General features: G+C 44.1%; 1 protein-coding gene across 3 annotated transcripts in view; it reads left to right on the top strand.

Moving 5' to 3' along the window:
• The first annotated feature begins 2328 nt into the window (after window positions 1-2328).
• Window positions 2329-23147, top strand: part of LRRK1 (leucine rich repeat kinase 1) — a 135355-nt gene continuing 114536 nt past the window's right edge. For 2 of the 3 annotated variants that reach the window (XM_073653372.1, XM_073653374.1), the window contains exon 1: window positions 2329-2591. The gene's annotated coding sequence lies outside the window, so the exon portion shown is untranslated. Of the gene's footprint in view, window positions 2592-20887; window positions 21025-23147 lie in introns of those variants that run through there. The other variant, XM_073653373.1, reaches the window with a different exon arrangement.

Genomic DNA, 23147 nt, shown 5'->3' on the forward strand with positions numbered 1-23147 from the left:
TTTACCCGTGAGTGCTGAATAAAAGCTGCTTCAGTTGGACTTGCTTGGGTCACTGCCTCAGTTACTGCACGGTGTGAACACCGCCGCCTAACAACAATCAACTAAAATGGTGGACAAATTAATACATGAACTTAAGTTAGCTACTCACATAGCTAGTGGCACCGCCGCTGCCCAGTCAAGAAGAATCTAATGGTCACCTCAGCCGCCACCTGCCCACCTCAGCCTGCCCGCCGCCGCAGCCTGCGATCACCGAATTAATAAATGTAAACAGGGTATATTATTGCATATACATATACACCGATTATACACTACTAAAAATAACTTAATTGGTATTCATTAAAAACCTATAAATTCTAGAATCTAAATACAAATACACCTCAAAACATAACTCAAAGTGATAATATAAAAAAATTTCATGTAGTCAAGAGTAAAGGAGGGCACCCCATTTACCAACTACTCATACCTACCTGTCTGCTGAGGTTGGCAACCTCTTGAAACAAAATTGGCGCCCCTGCTCTGCAGCCTCCCCTCACCAGCATCCCCTCAGCAGCCTTCCACTCACCAGTATCCCCTCAGCAGCCTCCCTTTTCTCACCAGCCTTCCCTCCTCCAGAAGCCTCCCCTTGTTCAGCATCACCTCAGCAGCCTCCGCTCCCTCATCAGCATCGTGTCAGCAGCCTCCCCTACTTCAGCAGCATCACCTCCTTCAGCAGCCTCCCCTCTCCAGCATCCTCTCAGCAGCCTCCCCTCCCTCAACAGCGCAGTGCAACACACACACACTTACTGACCGCCACCGTCCCTGCAACACATGTGGCATGCTGCTGCTCTGTTCTGGATTGAAGATGACCGCGCAGTGTGTCACATGACCAGGACTATGATGCACCCGGCCGCGGATTAAAGGTACAGCGCTCATTTCCGTCCGCCGGGTGCATCATGCACCGAGCTGCTGTCCCTAAGGGCCCGGTAAGCAGAAGCAAAGAGAAAGGGGGGCCTGGGTCGAGGGCCTGGGGCCGGGGCTGGCGGGCCCCCCCTTTTTTGCATCTGGTCACCGGGCCCCAGTAATGCCCTGCCTGCATGGAGGACATGTCATAACTGCAGGTGGAGTATACAGTCAGTGCCGAAAATGTTGTTACCCTTGAAATTGTTCCAGAAAATGAAGTATTTCTCCCAGAAAATTATTGCAGTTACACATGTTTTGTTATACACATTTATTTCCTTTGTGTGTATTTGAACAACACAAAAAAAAAAAAGAGGAAAAAAAAGGCAAATTGGACATAATTTCAGCCATGACTATATACAGACTGATTTTTCATGACTATTTACACAATGATTTTTTTGTTGTTGCAAACAAATGTTACATAGAAGTACTGCCATTGGGGTGGCAGCAGATGTTGCAGAGGGGCCAGCTTGGACATGTAGTTCCACTGGCAGCGGATTTTAATGTTACGTTAGCTGAAGTGGGTCGCTGGACCCCTGTACACTTCCCTCGAGTCCACAACAATTGCCCATAGCAGAAGGTAAGAAAACTAGGAGGAGAAAAACAGCGCAATAGGGTTTGAGGGAGATAAAGATGTTAAATATTTTTTCTCCACAGCGGGAGAAAAATCCAGGTGAGGAGCAATCAGAGAAAAGGTATAATAGAAACAAGTCACCAATTCTGCATTTATCACCCACTCCTGGTTTTGGCTCCCACTCCTGAGAAAAAATACTGACCGAATACTGATAGTGGGGCCGTGGCCTTAACACTGATCGTGGGAACGTACCCTTAGAAAAAAAACAAGGGTGTGCATGAGATTTCTGAAATCTCATAGCTTTTGCTGGCACTGTAAAAACAGCTTTTAATTTGCATAAAAAAGCTAAGCAAAAATATGTGTGAACACAGTCATACAGTAACAGCAAAATGATTGAGATTTCTAAAATCGTATTCACACTTTTTGTTACCTGTGGTGCGTAGTAATTTTTTTTCAGCATCTTTACCACATTGAGATCAGAATGAATTGGAAGCAAAAACCGCATGAACTATGTATAATTTCAGCTGCGGCTTTCTGCCTACAGTTTAGCTTATGTTTTTCATGCAGAAAAAAAGCTTTATGTGAACACACGAGTCTGTGTCATTCAGAAAGAAAAAAATGCATCTTAATAAAACAATGTGAATATTTGCCGCACAGGTTATTTATGTTGCACTTTTCAAACATAAAACCCCGTTATCTATGGGCGGGTAAGGGGTCACTGTGGCACTGAAAAAAAGGGGCACAGGAAAACCTAAAAATCCTCCCTGCTTTTCATCCAACCTCCAAAATTAGCTCAGCTAGACACTCTGTACCGATCGTCATGTGTTTTACTACCTAATCGCCTGGCCTGGTGTCGCGATCCACGCTGTGCAGCCCCGGCGGCCGGCAGAGCGGACAGTCCGGCTCCCGCCTCCTCATCTCTAGGAAATCGCGACACTCGCTCCTCCCAGAAGGATTGAGGAAGTAAAGACGAAGCTGCAGAGCGATAATGGGGCGACATAGCCGCTAACAGTGACTGGCCGACCGGCTGCAGAGGAGACCGGGAGGACAAGAGAGGCCCGAGCCGGTGCAGCAATGACAGGTCAGTGCCCAGGAGACACCGTGCACGGGTCACAGACAGGTCACCACCACTGCTGGGGTTACATGGGGTGAGAATCTCCGGCAGATGCAGCAAGGCTCATGGACTGTGGCTCCTAGAACTTCTAACCCATAACACATCTATGCTGGTGCACTGCCCACCCCTCCCCTTTACCCCACTTGTATACCGGCCCCTCTTTTTTGCTGGTACACTGCTCCCCCCTCCTTTATGCCGGCGCACTGCTGTCCCTCCTTTATCCTGGTACACTGCTGCCCCCTCCTTTATGCTGGTACACTGCTGCCCCCTCCTTTATGCTGGTACACTGCCGCCCCCTCCTTTATGCTGGTACACTGCCGCCTCCTCCTTTATGCTGGTACACTGCCGCCCCCTCCTTTATGCTGGTACACTGCTGCCCCCTCCTTTATGCTGGTACACTGCTGCCCCCTCCTTTATGCTGGTACACTGCTGCCCCCTCCTTTATGCTGGTACACTGCTGCCCCCTCCTTTATGCTGGTACACTGCTGCCCCCTCCTTTATGCCGGCGCACCGCTGCACCCCCTACCCCTTTATGCCGGCACACCGCTGCACCCCCTACCCCTTTATGCCGGCACACCGCTGCACCCCCTACCCCTTTATGCCGGCACACCGCTGCCCCCCCCCCCTTTTAGTCACCTGTCCCAAGTGCTCTGTTCAGTATCCGGCGCCCTAATTGACCCCAACACTTTGTACATTGTCTAGAGGATCATGGACTGTGGCTACAGACTATACTGGCTGGAGATACGAAATCTGTGGGCCAACCAAAAGTTGGGAGACAGTGAGTATGGCCTGATACAAAGCCAGTGGAACTACTGAACCCAGATTGGGAACTTGAGGACTGAGAGAACTGTATTTTGGCCATTTCACTGGAATTGCTTTATTACCATGGCTGTGATCAATAAAATATTGTAGCATCGTTAACCTACCTAGGTGATTACTTACAACCCACAACCTCAGATCTTTACAGGTAGTTTTTTACCCATGGGTCCCAATTCACTGTGTGAATTTTTTTTTTTTTTTGTGCACCTGTGGATTTTTTTGACAAAGTTATCATAGGTGCACAATATTTGCTGAATTGGCACAAATTCAAAGATGCTTATTTTTGGGCAGTTTTGCATTTTCGCCACCTTTTTTAGGCTGAGTTCCCACAATGCGTTTTTGACGCTGCATATCTTCACTGCGCAAAAAAAAAAAGCGCAGCATCTTGCAATTCTAGCAAAGTGGATAGGATTTATAAAAATCTCCTGCCCCTGTGCTTCTTTTTAACTCTGTGTAATCTGACTTGCAGCGAGTGTTTTATATCTGCAACATGTCAGTTTCCCTTGTGGGTATGCGGAGTTTTATGTGTAGGTTTTTCCCCATAGAATTGTATAAGATGCGAAAAATCCACAGGTAAAAAACGAATATGCGTGACACATATCGCAGCTTCAAAACACTCTAGAAAAAAAACAAACAAGTAGCAAAATTTAGTTAATAGGTGCAGAAAATCTACAACATCAAAACCTCACCAAATTGTCATTGTGGTAATGTAGCCTTAGAGGAAAAAGTCGCACAATGGTTTCCATAAAACGTTAAAATGTTGTATGTTGGTTTTCAGCTGTGCAAAAAAAAAAATACTTTGTCTTCCACAGAACAGTCAGAAATGATGAATCAGCCAAAAAACATTTGCATAATGAAATCCACATTGTGAAACAAACCTAAAAAATGACGAGGACTGAAAAATCTAGCGTAAATTAGCACCAAATCCATATTAAATGAAGTCCAAAAATAAAAATGCTTAAAATGTAAAATTTTTCTCCCAAAAAAAGATGCAAAAATAATGATTAATCAGGGACTTGGTATTTTCACAGCATTTTTTGGATATATATATATTTTTTTTAATTTACATTAGGTTTACGCTTCCAAGTATTGCTGTTTTTTTGTTGTTTTTTTTTACTTTTTTTATGTATCGGACACCGACTGCATGGTGTCAGGCAGGTATGTTTGACTCTAATACGCTGCTTATCCCAATGCATCCACCCACATAATAAAAAACATGAGTCATTACACTCGGCCACCTTCCTCCATTGCTCCATGGTTTAGTTCTGATGCTCACACTTCCATAGTAGGCACTTTCACTGGGGGCAGAGCGGGCACCATCACTGGTCTGTGGGTATGCAGGCTCCTGCAGTAAGCTGGGATGCACAGTGGACTGACTCCTACCAGCATCAGAGTCTGTTTACACAGACCGACTGACAGAACGAAATGACCACTGATCAGTAAATATTAGCTGATTGGCAGTCATTTAATAGCTGGTTTACTTAGGCAGATAGCGCTAAACTATGCGCACTGCACAATCTCAAATAGATCATGCAATGCTCATAGGCTGCCATTGTTCTCTGGAGAGCATGACCTGTTTATACGAGATGATACGCTGCCAAGAACCATAATTTTTAAGCAAGCATAAATATTTCACCTCACGAACAAGAGCGTTTTGCTCGTTCATTGGGTGATCGGCAGCCTGTTTAAACTGCACAGTTATCGTGAAGTAAGTTCACGATAAGCTATCAATGTTAGGACGCAGTCCGACGGCCTTATGAATTTGACCGCGATACTTGGAATGGCCACGGTTCTCCCAACCCGAGCATGAACTGCACAGAAATACATGACTCAGTCACTCTCAGGTAGGGAGAGCCGCCGGTCAGTCCGTGCATCGCAGTCCGATATCTGTCCAATTTATACGGCCACCTTTACTGCGCCCTTAATGCAACTATTCGTTTCTAGATAGAAAATGAACCTGTCATGTAAACAAAACACTATTAACCCACAGACATGGACTTAATCTGAAGGTTAATGGTGTTCTTATGCTGACTGGCGCCTGCACTGAGAGCCTCTCTGTCGGGATTAAATTAACTTTATTCCTCTCGGCAGCATCTGGTTTTCAGGCAAAAGGGTGGCGCCGGTGCGACTTCAGTCTCCGCTCACCGGGAATGCGGTTACAGCTGCTGAGACTGAAATCACACCGTCGCCACCCCTATGTCTAAAAACCAGAGGCTGACGGGAGGAATAAAGTTAATTTCCTCCTGGCAGCGAGGCTCTCGGTGCTGGCGCTGTGCAGCTTAAGAACGCTCCCCACAAGTCCTGACATTTTGGAGCTGCTGTGATACTCTGACCCATTCGTCTAGACATCATTTGGTCTTTGTCATAGTGGACTAGGTTCTTAACGCTTAACCAATGTTCACTTTCTGCCTGGTATATCCCAAATTCTTCAAAGGGGTCTGTCAAAAAATGATCACTTTTTGTTCTCCTCACCAGATTTAATATTTTTGCTGATCGGTGTAAATGTTTATCGACGTGCAACATACCCTGAGGATTAGGCAGGGAAAATGCAGTCTCCTACACTGCTATGTGACTTCTTCCTACCGTTAAAGCAGTGCAAGGGTTAAGTCCTAAAATTTTTTCCTTCTAAAGGTATATGCACACTGCGTCTTTTTCAGATGGATCCTGCCTGCAGTAGCGCTCAGTAAACGTTCGCAATGATGAACGTCTGCACAGCAATGTACAAACAATGTGGAATCAGTTCTGCCGTTTGTCATTCCTTTTAATTTAAGTATGGGAAAGACGTGAAGCTGCTAACAGAAGGGACTTGACTATTCTTCTGGTGGCTTGGAAGCCACCACTATTTTATACATGAAATAAAAAAGACGCCGATACAACAATGAAGAGGTCGACAAAGAATACGCTTCATGAAAAATACCGCCGTTGTTTTCTTGAGTGATCTTAATGTAATAAAAGCTAGGCGGTGCGCTGGCTTTATAAGGATAGACTCTCACACGTGTATAAAAAAATCGGTCCGTTTCATCCTGAAAAGTGTTATGATTTTGTTCTCACTTGTCATCAGTATACCATCCGTTTTTTACAGGACACTTACAGATTTCTGTGTTACAGAATTGCAATGTATCCGCAAAAATCAGATGCTGCACTGTGGCTCTGTATGGCATCCAATTTTATTTTTTTTTACGCACCCATAGACTTGGATGCTTGAGTCTCATCCGATTTATAGAAGAAACTACTGCATCCTGCAATTTTTTTTTTCTCCACACGCAGATTCGGTCTGTGAAGGAAATAAAAAAATAAATCATTCATCTGCACTGTCCCATTGAATAACATTGGTGCGAACGCTGTCTGGTTTTTCACAGACAGCACTGCTCGGACCGAGCCCTAAGGCCACTTGCACACGTTGAGTATTTGGTGAGGTTTTTTTTACCTCAGTATTTGTAAGTGAAAATCAGGAGTAGGCAAAATATTCAGAAGTGGTGATGTCTATTATACTATTCCACTCCTGGTTTTGGCTTATAAACACTGAGGTAAAAATCTCACCAAATACTCAGTATGTGCATTTGGCCTTATACGCCATGAGCACATACCCTTAAGACGACAGTTTTCCACAGTTAACTCTTGTATATCATAGTCTATGCGACTGTTCACATGTCCGTCATCTATTTTTTTTTTTTTGCGGACCGAATAAGTGGTCGTGATCAAAACATAGAGACATGTCCAGTTTTGATCAGAGTCACAAACCAAACTTGCCACTGGAAGTCTATGGGTCCATGAAATCGGACAGCACTCAGATACCATCTTAGTTCTGTCCGTTTTTAACGGATTATTTGAGAGGAGAAGCTTGAGAAACCTCAATTGGCTAGGTTTATTTTTTTTATACGAGAAAAACTGCTGAAATTATGATGGGAAAAACTGAAGAAAATCTTTTTTGCCGCTTTCACCATCCTGCTGAAGTTTAGGTTCAGTACTGGCGTTTGTCTATTAAAGAAGTTGTCCACTATTAGGACAACCCCTTCTTGATCTAAATGTTTGGCCTGTTAAAATATAAAAACCTATACTCTCCTCCCGTGTCGGCGCCGTTCCAGCCATGTTGGAAAGGGTTGTCCTAGTAGTGGAAGTGGACAACCCCTTTAAGTGCAATATTGTTTTTATGTGTTTCCCTAATGAAATAGGAATGAATCTCAAAGCAATGTGATCATATCTATTAGTTCAGAGAAAAAAAACCTAGAAAACCAAAAACTTACATCAACATCGAAGCGTTGCAGCTTATTGCAGTATTAGCCTATGTGCCCACGATGCAGAAATGCTGCAGATTTTTTCCGCTTCTCCCTGGCAGGAAAAACTTATGCAGATTTTACATGCGCTTTTTTTTGTCAAGTTGCAGCTGTCGCGTGACTAAATGACATCATGAAAGGTCCTTTCACACCACCGCAAGCTGTACAAGAGACCGGACGCAGCGGAGTAAAGACCGGGGGCCATCAGAAGGTAAGTATAATGTTTATTTTTTATTTTAATTTTTTTTTTAACAGGTACCACGGTACCCTGGTCTGGAGGAGAGTCTCCTCTTCTCCAGACCCAGGTACCATCCGCACCTTGAATCGCTTAATATGTACACATGTAATGATGCGGATATTAAAGGGGTATTTCCATCTCCAAGATCCTATCCCAATATGTAGTAGGTGTAATAATAATAATATTAGCAAATATCTGCAATTAGAAATGTGGTATAGTTTATCTGATTCGCGATGTTTGTTTCCTCATGTGCAGGTATTGCAGGACCTTAGGTATCCATGGTTACGACCACTAGCAACTAGTTGTCACAATACCAGTGGATACCCAAGGTCCTGTATTGCCTGCACATGAGGTAAGTGATATAGCGAATCAAAAATACTATACTACATTTCTAATTGGAGGTATTTGCTAATATTATTATTATTATTATTATTACACCTGCTACATATTGGGATAGAATCTTGGAGATGGGAATACCCCTTTAAGCGATTCATTGCCAGTCAATGGCGGCAATTACGCTGCGTGTCCGCAAAATTATGCTGCATATTTTTCCGCAATGATAATCCGCAGCAGAAATTTCCGCAGCATGTGCACAGCACATGCGGATTATCATTGGGGAGCATGGGACACATATTACCAAGCGTTTTTGCTGAGGAAATTCTGCACCAAAAACGCTTGAAAAACGCATAGTGGGCATGCAGCCTTACATGCAAATGGTTTTCATCAGTGAGGCTTAAATGTAACAAAACAGCAGAGTATGTGGGTGGTGAACAGGGGAATGTTACAGACCAGAACAGCTTCATTCTGCTCATTTTTAGGCCATTGGTTTAAAGGGAACCTGTTGGCTATATTTTTTTTCTCTGCCAGAACTAGATTTTGCAACTCTTTTCAGCATGATTTTACTGAACTTAAGCTGGCTGATATTAACCCTTTCACGTCAGAGCCAGTTTTTGCCTTTGTGACCAGTCCAATTTTTTCAATTCTGACTAGTGTCACTTTGAGGTAATAACTCTGGAACGCTTCAACGTATCACAGTGATTCTGAAATAATATTTTTCGTGACATATTGTACTTCATTTACAGTGGTAACATTTGTTCAATATAACTTGCGTTTTGCTTCTGAAAATATCTGAAATTTGGCAAAAATTTAGAAAATTTCACAGTTTTAAAACTTTTAATTCTTATGCCCTTAAACCAGAGAGTTATGTTGCACAAAATAGTTAATAAATAACATTTCCTACATGTCTACTTTACATCAGCACAATTTTTGAAAAATAATTTTTTTTGTTAGGAAGTAATAAAGTTGATTTCTCATTTTTCCAACAAAATTTACAAGCCAACTTTTTTTGCAGACCACATCACATTTGAAGTGACTTTGGGCGGCCTATATGACAGAAAATACCCAAAAGTGACACCATTCTAAAAACTACACCCCTCAACGTGCTCAAAACCACATTCAAGAAGTTTATTAACTCTTCATGTGCTTCACAGGAATTAATGGAATGTAAAAGAAAAAAATGAAAGTTTTACCTTTTCCCACAAAAATGTAACTTTAGCCCCAAATTTTTTATTTTCACAAGGGTAACAGGAGAAAATGCATAAAATTAGTTGTGCAATTTCTCCTGAGTACGCTAGTACCCTAAATGTGGTGGAAAACTACTGCTTGGCCGCATGGCATGGCTCCTAAGGGAAGGAGCATCGTTTGAGCTTTGGAATGCAAAATTGGCTGGAATCGATAGCAGACACCAAGTCACGTTTTGAGGGCCTCTGAGGTGCCTAAACAATGGAAACCCCCCACAAGTGACCCCATTTTGGAAACTAGATCCTCAAGGAATTTATCTAGATCTGTGGTGAACCCTCAGGGGTCTCACAGAATTTTTTAATATTGAGCCGTGAAAATTAAAAAAAAAAAAATTTCCCACAAAAATACTATTTCGCCCCAAATTTCTCATTTTTACAAGGGTAACAGGAGAAAATGGAACCCACAATTTGTTGTGCAATTTCTCCTGAGGCTGAGTGCACACCATACGGTTTTAATGCGTTTCTGCGGCGGAAAAAATGTCGCGGAAACGCATTGAAGCCTTTTGGTAATAGGTCTGTCATGTATAGCAAGGATAATCTGCATGTGCTGTTCACATGATGCTGAAATTTCCACTCCGGATTATCATTGCGGCAAAAAACGCAGCATAACCAATTCAGGCGCGATTCCGCGGCGTATTCGCGCCCGTTGACTTTCATTGAATCGCAGCAAACCTGCATGTATAATATCTATACATGCGGATTTGCTGCGTTTCAATGAAAATCAATAGGCGCAAAATCGCGCCGGAATCGCGTTGTGGCTGGTATCTGGGTCGGGAGAGGAGGCTGCTACTCCTCTCATCCGACTGCTGCTCTGGCTGATAACAGTGAGAGCAGCGTGGATGGGAGGAGCAGCAGTCTGCTCTTCCCAGCCAGCGTGTCAGCGATCACCTGATGGTCACGTGACCATCAGCTGATCAGTGCCAGCAGCAATCAGCTGATGCTCACCGTGGGGACATTCACAAGAATGTTCCCACGGTCTCTTAACTCACCGGGGCTCATCAGCTGATTTTCAGCTGATGAACCCCAGTGACCTCCTGCATCCTGTGTACTGACAGGGGGTGATTTTACACCCCTGTCAGTATACAGTGCTGTATTCTACAGCTGTGACATCAGTGATTTCTGATGTCACAGCTGTAGAATTCACCCGGATCGTCTTGGGACACTTGTCGTTACGTGGACTGTATCGTTGACAGCAGACAGGTGAGGAATATTGTTTGTTTTTTTTTTTTTTCTGGAGATAGAGGGCTTCGTGGAAGCATGTAATAAAAAAAAAATTGTAGAGCCGTGTGTGTTTTATTTCATTAAAATACTTTATTCTGGCCGTGTTCTTTATTGAAGAAGCAGCGACCATTTTACCATGTGGTTGGTAATGGGCTTCACGTCAGCCGCCAATACAAGGCTGATGTGAACCCCAACCCCATTACCCCACTCTCCACCGCTACAGGGCAGTGGGAAGAGCGAGGCTAAGCGCCAGATTTGGCGCATCTTATGGATGCGCCATTTCTGGGACTGCTGAGGGGGGCTATTAATGGCCGCAGAGGGGGGCTATTAATGGCCGCAGAGGGGGCTAGTATTCATGGTCCCTTCCATGGCTATGAATATCAGCCCGCAGCTGTCTAATTTAGCCTTTGCTGGTTAGATTTTATAGGGGGACCCCACGTCAATATTTTTCTGGGGTCCCCCTGTAATCCAGCCAGTAAAGGCTAAACAAACAGCTGTGGGCTGATATTAATAGCCATGGAACATTGTTGGCTAATGGCCCCTTCCCCGGCTACTAATATCAGCTCTCAGCGGTCGGCTTTCCCTCTGCTGGTTATAAAAATGACGCGGGAGTCCACGCCATTTTTTTTTTTAATTTAAGGCTCTGTGCCCATGATCCAGACGTAGCAACGCTTTGGACGCAAATTTTTGCTTCGTCCAAAACGTTGCATTCTATTGAATGAAGGTAAATCCATATGTGTTCACTGAACCATGCGGATTTACCGCATTGTATACATTCTAGTGGTCAAATTTTTGTTGCGGAGACTAGCGACTTCTCAAGAGAAATTAACATGCTGCGGGCCTGAAAGACGTGCCGCATGTCAGTGTCCACGGGTGGTTCGCAGCCTCTGATGCACGCATAGCGGACATGGGATTTCTAGAGATCACATCCACTATGCTGTAACATCTGAAGGCTGCAGGTTTGATGCTGTATAAACACGCAGTGTCAAACCTGCAGCGGCTCTTGATCGTGGCCACTTATCCAAACTCACCCTCAGCATGTCAATTTCTGTAGCGGACGCGCTAGTCTCCGCTGCAGATTTTGACCGATTGAAGTGTTATATGCGGTGGTTTCACTTGTACCGACAACAAAAGTGTCGCATTAGAACACCGCGTTTTGAACGCAACATAAATACTGTTATGATCTGCTGATTGGTTAACAACCTGAAGCACTTTAAATGGACCCACAAACTTAGGTCCCAGTTTTTTTAGAGGGAATCCTCAACCGCAAGTTACTTGAGGACAACCAAACCATGTCACCCACAGTAAACAAAACCTCCTTACGTTTCCTGTCAAAATACTTTTTGGACTTCTTGTTAGCCTCTTGAAGGTTGCAACATACATTAGTCCAAACTCTCTCCAAATCACCGGGAAAATTCTCCTCCTCCAGAGGAGGACCCCAATTTGTAGAACGAATCAGAAGACTGATGTCTCCCAGTACAAAAAAAAAAAAAAGGAGAACATCCAGCCGAGGAGGATGTATGATTTTTAAGAGCAAATTCTGCGAGAGGCAGAAACTCAGACCACACCTCTTGATTGTCCGCCACAAAACAACGCAAAAACTGTTCTACATCCTGGTTCTTTCTTTCAGTCTGTCCATTAGACTCAGGGTGATACCCAGATTAAAATGACAAATGGACTTTTTTTTTCTTTACTTAAATGAAGCTCACAATACTTAATCAAATGGTCAGCTTTACCACAATAAAGACACAGTCCCTCGGCGAACCTCCGGTCTCTTTCCTGAGAGCGGAGCGACATCTCCCCAACCTCCATCGGTTCTCCGCCGTCTGAGCAGATTTTCTGGGGACTGAGACCTGGCATTACAGGAGTCTTTACCTCATTCTGCCTGGATCTCAGCCTCCTATCCACACGAACAGCTAATTGCATGGCATCCTGTAGAGTCTCAGGTGCAGGGAATGCAACAAGCAAATCCTTAACCCTTTCACTCAGACCAGCAAGAAATAGACAGAGCAGGATCAATCCATTTGACTTCTGAAGCGCATCTTCTAAAGTGTGTGCAATAATTTTCAACATCATCTGACCCCTGATTCAAACGCCTGAGTTCTGCCTCAGCAGATGAGATTCGATCAGGATCGTCATATAATAGACCCATAGCAGAAAAAAATTCTTCTACCGACCTTAAGCATGGATCATTAGGTTGGAGAGAAAAGGCCCACCCTTGTGGTTCATTGCGCAAAAGTGACATAAAACCAATGGTCTGTGATTCATTCCCCGAGGACCTTGGTCTCAAATGAAAATATAACAAACAAGCATTTTTAAAGGAAAGAAAATCTTGCTGTTTACCATAAAAAACATCCGGCAGTCCTACCTTGGGTTCCACAAAATGCGCTCCAGTACAGCTACTCACGTGTTGCTGGAGCTCAGCCACCTCCAGAGACAATCCCTGCAAGCGTTGAGCCAAATCCTGGACGGAAGCCATACTGATCCCCGAATTTCTTTCCTTTTTAGTTTTTTTTTTTTGGGGCTGGACTTACTCTTATGATCTGCAACAAGTACTAAGGAAAGAAAGGGGAAAGCTATCCCTACAGTAAGACTAAGCTGAATCCCTACGATGTAGCGGGCTGCCTGTTCCTTGCGAACAGACCTGCCTTAGTCCTCGGCTAGTCTGAACGAAGACCTATAGCATAAAGGAAGGGGTCCCTAAAAGAACTAAGGACTGGAACAGAAATGGGACACCTCCCGAACAGAGAAGGTTGTTGCAGAACACAAAAAGATAAACTGACAAAAAGGTACTAGAGGTCCCAGAAGGACCAAGCAAACTGACAGAGATAGTCACAGAAGCACCTGGCTAGCAAAACCGTCGAACAACACTGAAGTCCAGCAGAGCCAAAAGGGCGGAGCTGGAATATAAAGGCAGATTGTCACGTGACCGCAAAACACAAGATGGAAAAAAACAAACAGGAGGGTTCTAACAAATACGTTGTGTGCAAAGCGCTGCTGAGTGCTGATTGGGGGGCCGTAGAGGCCCAGCTTTGAGATGTTATTTAATGGCCAGGGAAATGTTTTCCTAATGGCGCCTTCCCAGGCTTAAAAAAACAGCTCACAACAGTCGCATAAATTATATGAATAGAAATTCTAATGAAGATTGGGTGAATGGGACTAGCTGACTCCCAGCTCTTTTGTTTAGTGATGTCAAGGTGTCAATCAGACCTTTTCATGACCAAACAAAGTAAAGAAAAAACACTGTGTAAACACTTTATTTGAAATACAACAGACCCATTCTTTAACCATTTAAATGAACCAATATACTCACCCCAGTTCTTATGGTAATCCAAGGGCTTAAGCAATGTCCCACCAAATAACTTTATTTAGCTCCATTAATTGATGCTCAAAAACGCTTAAAAAAAGTGTCAAAAACGCATGCAAATTCGCATGCGTTTTTTTTCTGCTATGGAGAGGCAAAAACGCTCAGGAAATTTCTGCTTCAATTCCTGAACGTGTGCACATAGTATGCTGATCCCCCAAATGTGGTGGAAAACGACTGCTTGGGCGCACGGCCGGGCTCGGAATGGAAGAAGACTCGGGAGGGACGGAGCACTATTTGCCTCCTGGAGCGCAGATTTTTCTAGAATAGTTTGCAGACTCCATATACAGAGCCCCTACTTGCTAGAAGAGCAGAATACCCCTCAAGCAACCACATTTTGGAAATTATAACCTTTTGGGAATTTATTGACATGTGTAGTGATGATTTTGACTCCATGGGTGTTTTCCAGAAACAAGCAGCAGCGGATGTTGCTGAGTGAAAATTACAAACTGTCATTGTAGTGACCAGTACGTTGTAGTGCCTGTACATTGTGCCCAGCTCGTGCTTCTGGAGACACGCACCCGTAAATTAGGCAGGCTCTCATCGCTGCAGAAATGCTAAACATGTGGACGCTAACCGGTTTAGGCACACTGGGGCTCAGAAAGGAGGGGGCATTTGGATTTGGGAGCACATAATTAGTTGGATTTCTTTTGGTAATTGATTAGCCATAGTGCTTTTCCAGAGCCTTTGTACTACCAGGTGACTGACCTGGGTTGGGAGTTGCTATTTTTGTGGACTAAGTTGAAGTCTTTATTGGGAACGTTTTAAATAACATTTGGGATCACATTTATCCTGCGTTCTACGCTGAGCACTTACTTTGGGGTTTCTATCTAAATCTCTGAGTAATATGATTCTGATGAAACCCCCGAGGGTTCTATTCACTATAGTGAGGCAGCAGAGTTACTCTGGACTCTGTCTGGCCTCTGTTCAGCGTTGTCCTTTTCAGAAGTGCACAAAACTGTGGCAGACCACACTTTTATGCTCGGCTAAAAATACAGACACTGCCGGATCACAGGTCAGACGGCGTTCACAGTGTCCCCATCTGCCTCATTATAGGGAGTGTTCCGCCGGGGCTTCCGTCTGAATCACGTATTTCAGAGATTTACACGGAAACCCTGGTGTTAAAAGGTTAAGCTGAGCCTTACTGCTATCTTTGGGAGGCAGAATGAACAAATCAACAGCAGGTGAAGCATTGGTTTTATTTATTTTTTACACCATTCCTTGTGTGGTATAAGTGATTAGACGACTTTATTCTTCGGGTTGGTGCAAATACAGCGATACCAGATCTATATCTGGTTTTTATGTTTGGCAGCTCTCACAAACTAAAAGACGCTTTTTTTGCAAAAACTAGTTTTTGTATTGCCATATTTTAAGAGCAATAATTTTTCCATATTTCAGCTGACCGAATCATGTGAGACTTGTTTTTTGCAGGACGAGTTGACGTTTTTATTGATGCCATTTTCGGGCACATGACATTTTTTGATCTCTTTCTATTACGATTTTTGTGAGGCAGAATGAACAAAAATCAGCAATTCAGGAATTGTTTTTTTTTATGTCTTTCTGCATGTGGTAAAATTGATAAGGTAGCTTTATTCTTCAGGTCAGTACGATTACAATACCACATTTATATACGGTAATTTTTTTTTCATGTTTTGCCGCTTTTATACAATAAAAGCAATTTTAGAGAAAAATATTTTTGCATCACGTTGTTCTGAGAGCTATAATTTTTTTTATTTTTCCACTGATGGAGCTGTATGGTGGCCTTTTTTTTGCGAGACAAGATGACGTTTTCAGCTATACCATTTTTATTTCCATTTGACTTTTTGATCGCATTTTATTCCACTTTTTGTTCGGTGGTATGATGAAAAAGCATAGGTTTTTTTTTTTGCTCCGTTTTTTGTTTTATTTTTTACGGTGTGCACAGAAGAGGTAACTAGTGTGATAGGTTATAGATTGGGATTTTCCGGACGGGGCGATACCAAGTATGTGTATGACGCGCCCCCTGGGCCTGTGCTGGGAACCCGGAGCCGGGCCTTCTGTAAGATGCTGGGGGTTGTAGTCTCCATGGCGCTGACCCGGTCCGTGCCCAGGGTGGTCAAACCAGTGGCAGTCTTGATGTATAGCAAATGTCCGACTACGCCACCCGTGGATTGCGGTCAGTGGGGACCGCCGCCGCGCTGCAGACCGCTGAGGCTGATGTTGTTTGCGCAGCTGAGTATGGGATGACTCCCCACGGGAGAAGTATTTCCTCAGGGCAGCTAATGTGGATGATGATGGGAGTGATGGTGCGAGCGTCCCAGTGCTAATGGTGCTGGTGCAGCGAGGAACCACAGAGACGTGCGGTTGCAGTTTTCAATGCTTTACTCACAGTTGTTGTTCATGTCAATGCTGCAGGCGATGACTGTCCGAGCCGTGCTGCGTCCACCAGGCAAGGGACTCGGTCAACTCCCAGGTAATTCCAGAGTGTGGTTCAGAGCTCCCTTCTCCACCTTTGTCCAGCTCCTCGGGCCTTCTGTTGGCGAAACCTCTCCCGGTTTCCCTGACCCTATCCGGTATGCCTTTCTGGTGGATGTAGTGAGGGGTCGCACCAAGATGTGGTAACAACCTCCGGTCTTTGGCTGAGGAATCTGTTGCCTCCACCAATTTGGGTTCCGGTACCCTGTTCTGCCAACCCTTCACCCTGTATCTCCTCTGGGCATATGGGGTTCCTTCTGTCCTCGTGTCTCTGGGCCTTTCTCTGTGTTCCTTGCTTCCTTTCTCCTCTGTTCCAGTTCCTTTCTTACTTTCCTTTCCGCTCCTTCTCCTCTCTCTTTCTGCTGTTTCTGGCCTCACTCCAGGCCTGCCTCTGGAGCTGGGCCCAGACTGAGCCACAGCTCCCTGTCAGCCCTCTCTGGCTGAACTCCTGTCTTCTTCTCCTCCTCTCTGAACTGAACTCTGTTCTAAGATGGTGCCCACCTTATATACCTCCCTCTAGCACCCGAGCCCAGGTGACTAGCAACCAATGGGCTCCTACCTATGCCCAGAAACCCACCCCTATCTGCTCCTACACCACTGGGTATTCCTCCCCCCGCCCCACTCCAGCCAGGGACAGATGCTGTCGTGCCTGCACTTCTGTCTAGTGGGAGCACCGTTGAGCTGTCCCTCGGAAATGGGGTGTGTGTGGTGCATGCAGCTTACTGAGTCCTGGTCCACACTCCATCCTTACCCGGGAGTGGAATATCACACCTCTGGTTTGAGGTGCAATACCCCTGTAGCAGCCGAGCCCTCGGGGTGCTACATGTACTTTTTTATTTTTACTTAAATATACATATTTATTGGTTTAATTTTTTTTTTTTTGTGATTTATTTTATATATTTTTAATAGTTTTGAACTTTTTTTACTTTTTTTTTTTTTTTTTTTACTTAGTTTCTGTATGGGACTTTAATTTTTATTTTTCTGATCACTGGTCTCATGCATTGCAATAGACATATATTGCATTGCATGAGACCTGTCAGTTTTACACTGGCGGATCGCCTGTTAAACTCAGATCCTGATTGAGCCTAACAGGCCACTGTACATTGCAGACTCGGAGGTCATCATGTGGATGTCCCCTCTCACTGTCTTCTAAATACCGCTATTGATCGCGGCATCTAGAAGATAGGAACGGGTTAACATCATTGGGACCTGATCGGGAGACCCAATGATGTGACCTGTCAGAGCTATCGCTCTGCACCGGAATCGCAGCCCTTGCAGACCCTGGGGTCCTGAGCGCAGCAAGTCCGCCGACCGTCGGCGCTGTACAAAGCCCAGCAAGCGCCGACGTTTATCTACAGTGGGCGGTTGGGAAGCAGTTAATAATACAGAAAATGGTGTCTTAATCGTGCACTGTTATAACTACCCTTGAATAGTCTTCTTGGAGGAGTCATTCCTCTGAATAGTCACGCAATGTCTCCTGGGGCGAGGTCTACTTACCAACACTATGACACCATACTAATGCACTACAGGATGCCGCAGGCCCCCAGGATAAAGGCATAAAATGTGCAACAAAGAAAATCAAGATGTATAAAATGCGTGAGATACTGGTTGGTAAATAAAGCAGAGAAAGTGTTAGCAGGTGGGAGCAGGAGAGGGCATAGGTATAGTTTTTCTGATTCGCTATGTTTTTCCTCATGTGCAGGCATTGCAGGACCTTAGGCATCCATGGTTACGACCACTGATATAGTGACAGTTAGCTAGTTGCTAGTGGTCATAACCATGGATACCTAAGGGCCTGCAATGCCTGCACATGAGGAAACAGACATAGCGAATCTGAAGAACTATACTACATTTCTAATTGGAGGTATTTGCTAATATTATTATTATTATTACACCTACTACATATTGGGATAAGATCTTAGAGATGGGAATACCCATTTAAGTAAAAAAAGTCTTCAAATGTAGACAACGCCTTTTATATATAAAATTTTTTTTTCTTTTTAAAGCACTACTCCTGCGCTCTATTTTTATTTTTTTTATTACACCACTGAATTGGTATCACTAATGTACATTCACTGCATGTAGTAAAATACTCACCAGCCACCGTCTTTTGCTCTTCTTGGCGCCGCTCCGGTCGGTCTCCAGTACTTTGTAACCTGTCGGACTGCTTCAGCGTTTTCTGGGCGACTCAGAAGTCACAACTCAGTGTAAGTCTATGAAAGCCAGAACGAGGATCTCCGATCTAGGCCACGGCCCCACTATCAGTATTTGGTCAGTATTCGGTCAGTATTTTTTCTCAGCAGTGGGAGCCAAAATCAGGAGTGGGTGATAAATGCTGAATTGGTGACTTGTTTCTATTATACCTTTTCTCTGATTGTTTCTCACCTGGTTTTGGCTCCCACTCCTGAGAAAAAATACTGACCAAATACTGATTATGGGGCCGTCGGTTTAGGCCAGTGTAACATGGCTGAGTGCTATGTGATAAAACATTGCATAGCACTCAGCTTAGTGTTAATCTATGGGCAGCTCACATCGCCGATTGTTCTCTCATGCCGAATTGGCATGAGAAAATAATCGCAGCATGCTGCAATTGGCAGCGAGACTCGGCTCACACGCACTCCTACAAGTCTATGGGTGCATATGAAAAATTGGACTGCAAGCTCGGATGTCATCCACGTGCAGTCCGATATACACCGAGTCAGGCCATGAAGGAGATGGAGAAATTACTTTCTCCGTTTCCTCCGCACCAGTGCTGCGATTCTTTGATGTGAGAAGATCAGAGCACTGACACTCGGATCACGCAGAGCAGGAGCAGAGTGTCATTAGCATATCGCATCCGATGCCATACGCTGGTGTGATTCTGGCCTTACACTGAGAGCTTGTGACAGTTACCTCTGACTTCTGATCAGTCAGGAGCTGTGGTCACAAGAGGGTGGATTGGGATCGGGGCGATACCAGAAAAGCAGAAGACAGCGACTGGTAAATATATTACTTGGGGCAGTGAACATGCATTAGAGATATCACTCCAGTGGTTAGAGAGTAACTGTCTTTTTAATTTTTATTTCATAAATCAATAGTAAACATGAAAATAAGCAACTTTGTAATATATCTTATCACACAGATTTGCTTCTTTTTCTGCCAAAATTGATCAGTCACTATCAGAATTCTCAATTCTGAGGTCCCTCCCTCCTACTCCCCCTTCTATCTAGATAGAATCTCATCAGTAATAACTGCCATCTCCTACCTCAGTAATGGGAAGTCTGAAAGTAAAGGGACTGAGCTGCTGTCAGTCAGTGCCGGGCGCGGTTACAGCCGCTGTTCTCTATACACAGAGCGGTGACTGAAACTGAATGCTGCCGGGGGGAATAAAGTTAATTTCCTCCCAGCAGTGGGGTCTAAGTGCCGGCGCCGGGCAGATTCACAACGCTATTCACAACCTGCAGATTAACCCCATATCATAAAGCCCATGTAGTGACTGCTTCTGTCATGGTAGCCACCCTCTTCAGCCATTTCTCTTCTCTATCTATATCAGGGAAAGTTGTTTGAGGTTGACAACCAATACTTCTATCATTGCAGCTCAAAAAGGAGTTATAAGTAGTTGTCATTAAACAGCAAATCTGTGTGGTCGTGTAGTATTGTCTCCCTCCCTATATAACTAGTTATGTCATTACTGGAATATTGTAGTCCAACAACCCTTGTGAATATATTAAAGGGGTTGTCAGGGCATATGGTATTGATGACCTTACAGTACTTAAAGGTTAGGTCATAAATATTATATTGGTGGGGGTCCTACTGCTGGCAACCTCACTGATCAGTGTCCGGATGTGAATGTTGAACGGACGTGCCCTGCTTCGCTTCATTCAGTGTGTAACTGTTGCTGCCAGGTATAGAAGATTCATTCATATAGCAGCAGATCTGCAGTACCCCGCAGCGACTGCCACTCCCCATGAAATAAATCCTTTTCTGTGTCCAGTATCTGTCCTAGATGTCTTCCAAGGATTTCATACATTGCAAAGAAAAGTGTAAAATCCTTACATATCTGCATGTAACAGTACAATGGAAATTTCACACTGTGCGGGAGACCATACCCCAGAACAGTATATCGCAGCCCCTATTCGTCTATCCTTCTCGTATAGTAGGAATTACTGTATTAGTGTATACATAACAAGCTATTATCCTATGTGTAATTCCTTGCTATTCGGTATGAGGGATCTGGTAATGGGGCGTGTAATACATCAGCCATAGAGAGAATGCAGAGCGATCACCTGATCTATGTGTGTCTCCTGTATAAGATAGGCATAATAGACCTTCTTATTGCCTCAGCAATAACATTAGAAAAATAACATGTAAAGTTACTATTCTTAAGGTGCTGTGCTCTGCAGAATCGTCCTCCTGTCGCCTCATTGTGGAATCTGAAACCAAGATATGAGGAAGCATGGCTGCCTTCTGGGTGTGTGCGGTGAGGCGGCATGTGTGCTTTTCTGTCACTTGTAACAACTAACAATACTAAAGGAAAGAACAGCGTACACACTGGCAGTCTAATATGTTGTGACAGCTACGTGTATATGTTGGCGTGGGGGAAAGAACTGTCTGAACTTGGGTGCGGCCGATTGTGCAGTATTGAGGGAGTCTTACTCCTCTGAGCTGTATTTGCTTGTATGAGGGTGTAAGTAAAGGTGGGCTTGGGTCGGAATGTAGATTTGTATGTTTTCATCTGTATGGTGTTACGTTTGTGCTAAAATCCGATCCGTATGTGGTCTGTGTTTCTGTTTTTGACATCTGATTGATATCCATTTTTTCAGTATCATTTTTGTAATGTATCCATAAAAAAACAAATGCCACACGTCCTCCGTATCTTTTTTTTCTTTGGCTACTTGCCCACGGTGAGCTTTTATCGCATTTTTGATGGTGTGTATTTTCACTGCTGCAAAAATGCAGCGTTTTACAGTACCTGCAAAGTGGGTGGGATTTATAGAACCCTCATGCACACTGTGCTTCTTTTTCATGCTGCGTAAACTGCCCTGCGGTGCCTTTTTTTTCTCTAATCTGCAGCATGTCAATGTCCCTTGCGGGAACGAGTTTTCTGTGCGGAATTTCTCCATACACTTGCGTTAGATGTGGAAAATCCACAGGTAAAAAACACACATGCATTTGTAGTGCTTCTCTGCAGCAGAAACGCATCAAAATCGCATGTAATCCGCACCTAAGAATGTCAAATACAAAAAAACAAAGCAACTTTACTTAAAGCATGACACACTAAATAGAGACAAAGAAACGCAGCATTAAAGACACGATTAAAAGCGCAATGAAAAAACGTAAGTAACCGGTTTAGAAATTCTGCAACATCAAACACTCACCAAATACTGAATGTTTGAATGAAGCTTTATTTTGCACATCATCGACCCTGAATAATGCATGCTGCGTTTTTTCCATATAAACCTCACGTCCTTATGGAAAAATGTTAATCTGAGTTGTGCCACTGACTTACATTGGCCTGTGTAATGTCCTCACTGGCACAACCAGTACACAGAACTAATACTTTCTTGTGTGAATTTGCCCATAGATGAAAATCAGCTGATTTTGGTGCGATTAGCTGACCATTTAATGGGTGTGAGGGTGTGCTGAATGACTGACTGCAGTGTATGTTGGATGAGGGATTGGACATGTTGGTATTCAACATGCCTGATTCTTTGTTCTGGCTGATCCCCTTCTTCGATGAGGACATATGCATGCCCAGCTGACAAGTAATAGGGTACCTTATATGGACACCCCTAGCTCAGTAATTGTACGCATACACGTTAGACAGTGGCATTTGGGCAGAGGCTATCACTTGCACCCCATGCATATGCATGGTTTTATTCAGGATGTGTGCCATGTTTTCAATAGGGAAAGAGAAGTAAGCCGCTATCAGACACATCTGGGGAGGACTTGTCTTTTATGAAAAGAGAGGATTGGACTTTGCAATTGAATAGGGCCAAACCTTTTCTCTCCCAATACATATTATATGGTCGGCTATCGCACTGAAAATGTTTGGTAGACTTTAATCTAACACATATGGGGGTCTAGGCTACGTGCCCACGTTGCGGACCTGAAGCATATTTTTTACGCTTCTCCCTGGCGGGAAAATCGCATGCGGATATTACATGCGGTTTTCCCGCCAGGTAGAAGCGTTTGTGAGGCGTCTTTGCATGCATTTCCGCATGCGGGTTATCAAGCACTTCTCCAAGCATCACTTGGAAAAGTGCTTGACAACTTGTTCAGAATGGTAAAAATTAAAAAAATAAACTTTATACTCACCTTCTGATGCATTCTCTGCCCCGTCCGGAGGCTTGAGCGGCTCACGCTGTTGTGTGCAGGACCTGCGGTGACGTCATTGAGTCATGTGGTGGGTCACATGACTCAATGACGTGGCAGGTCCTTCAGACAACAGCGCGACGGAGGGAAAACATCAGAAGATAAGTATAAACTTTATTTTATTCTTTTTTTTACAGGTTCTTTGGTACCCAGGTCTGGATGAGAGTCTCCTCTCATCCAGACTTGGGTACCATCCGCACATTGATTCCGCTGCGCTTC

Source organism: Phyllobates terribilis, unplaced genomic scaffold, assembly GCF_046119375.1.
Source record: "Phyllobates terribilis strain yellow unplaced genomic scaffold, ASM4611937v1 Scaffold_11__3_contigs__length_659146591, whole genome shotgun sequence".
NCBI lineage: Eukaryota > Metazoa > Chordata > Amphibia > Anura > Dendrobatidae > Phyllobates > Phyllobates terribilis.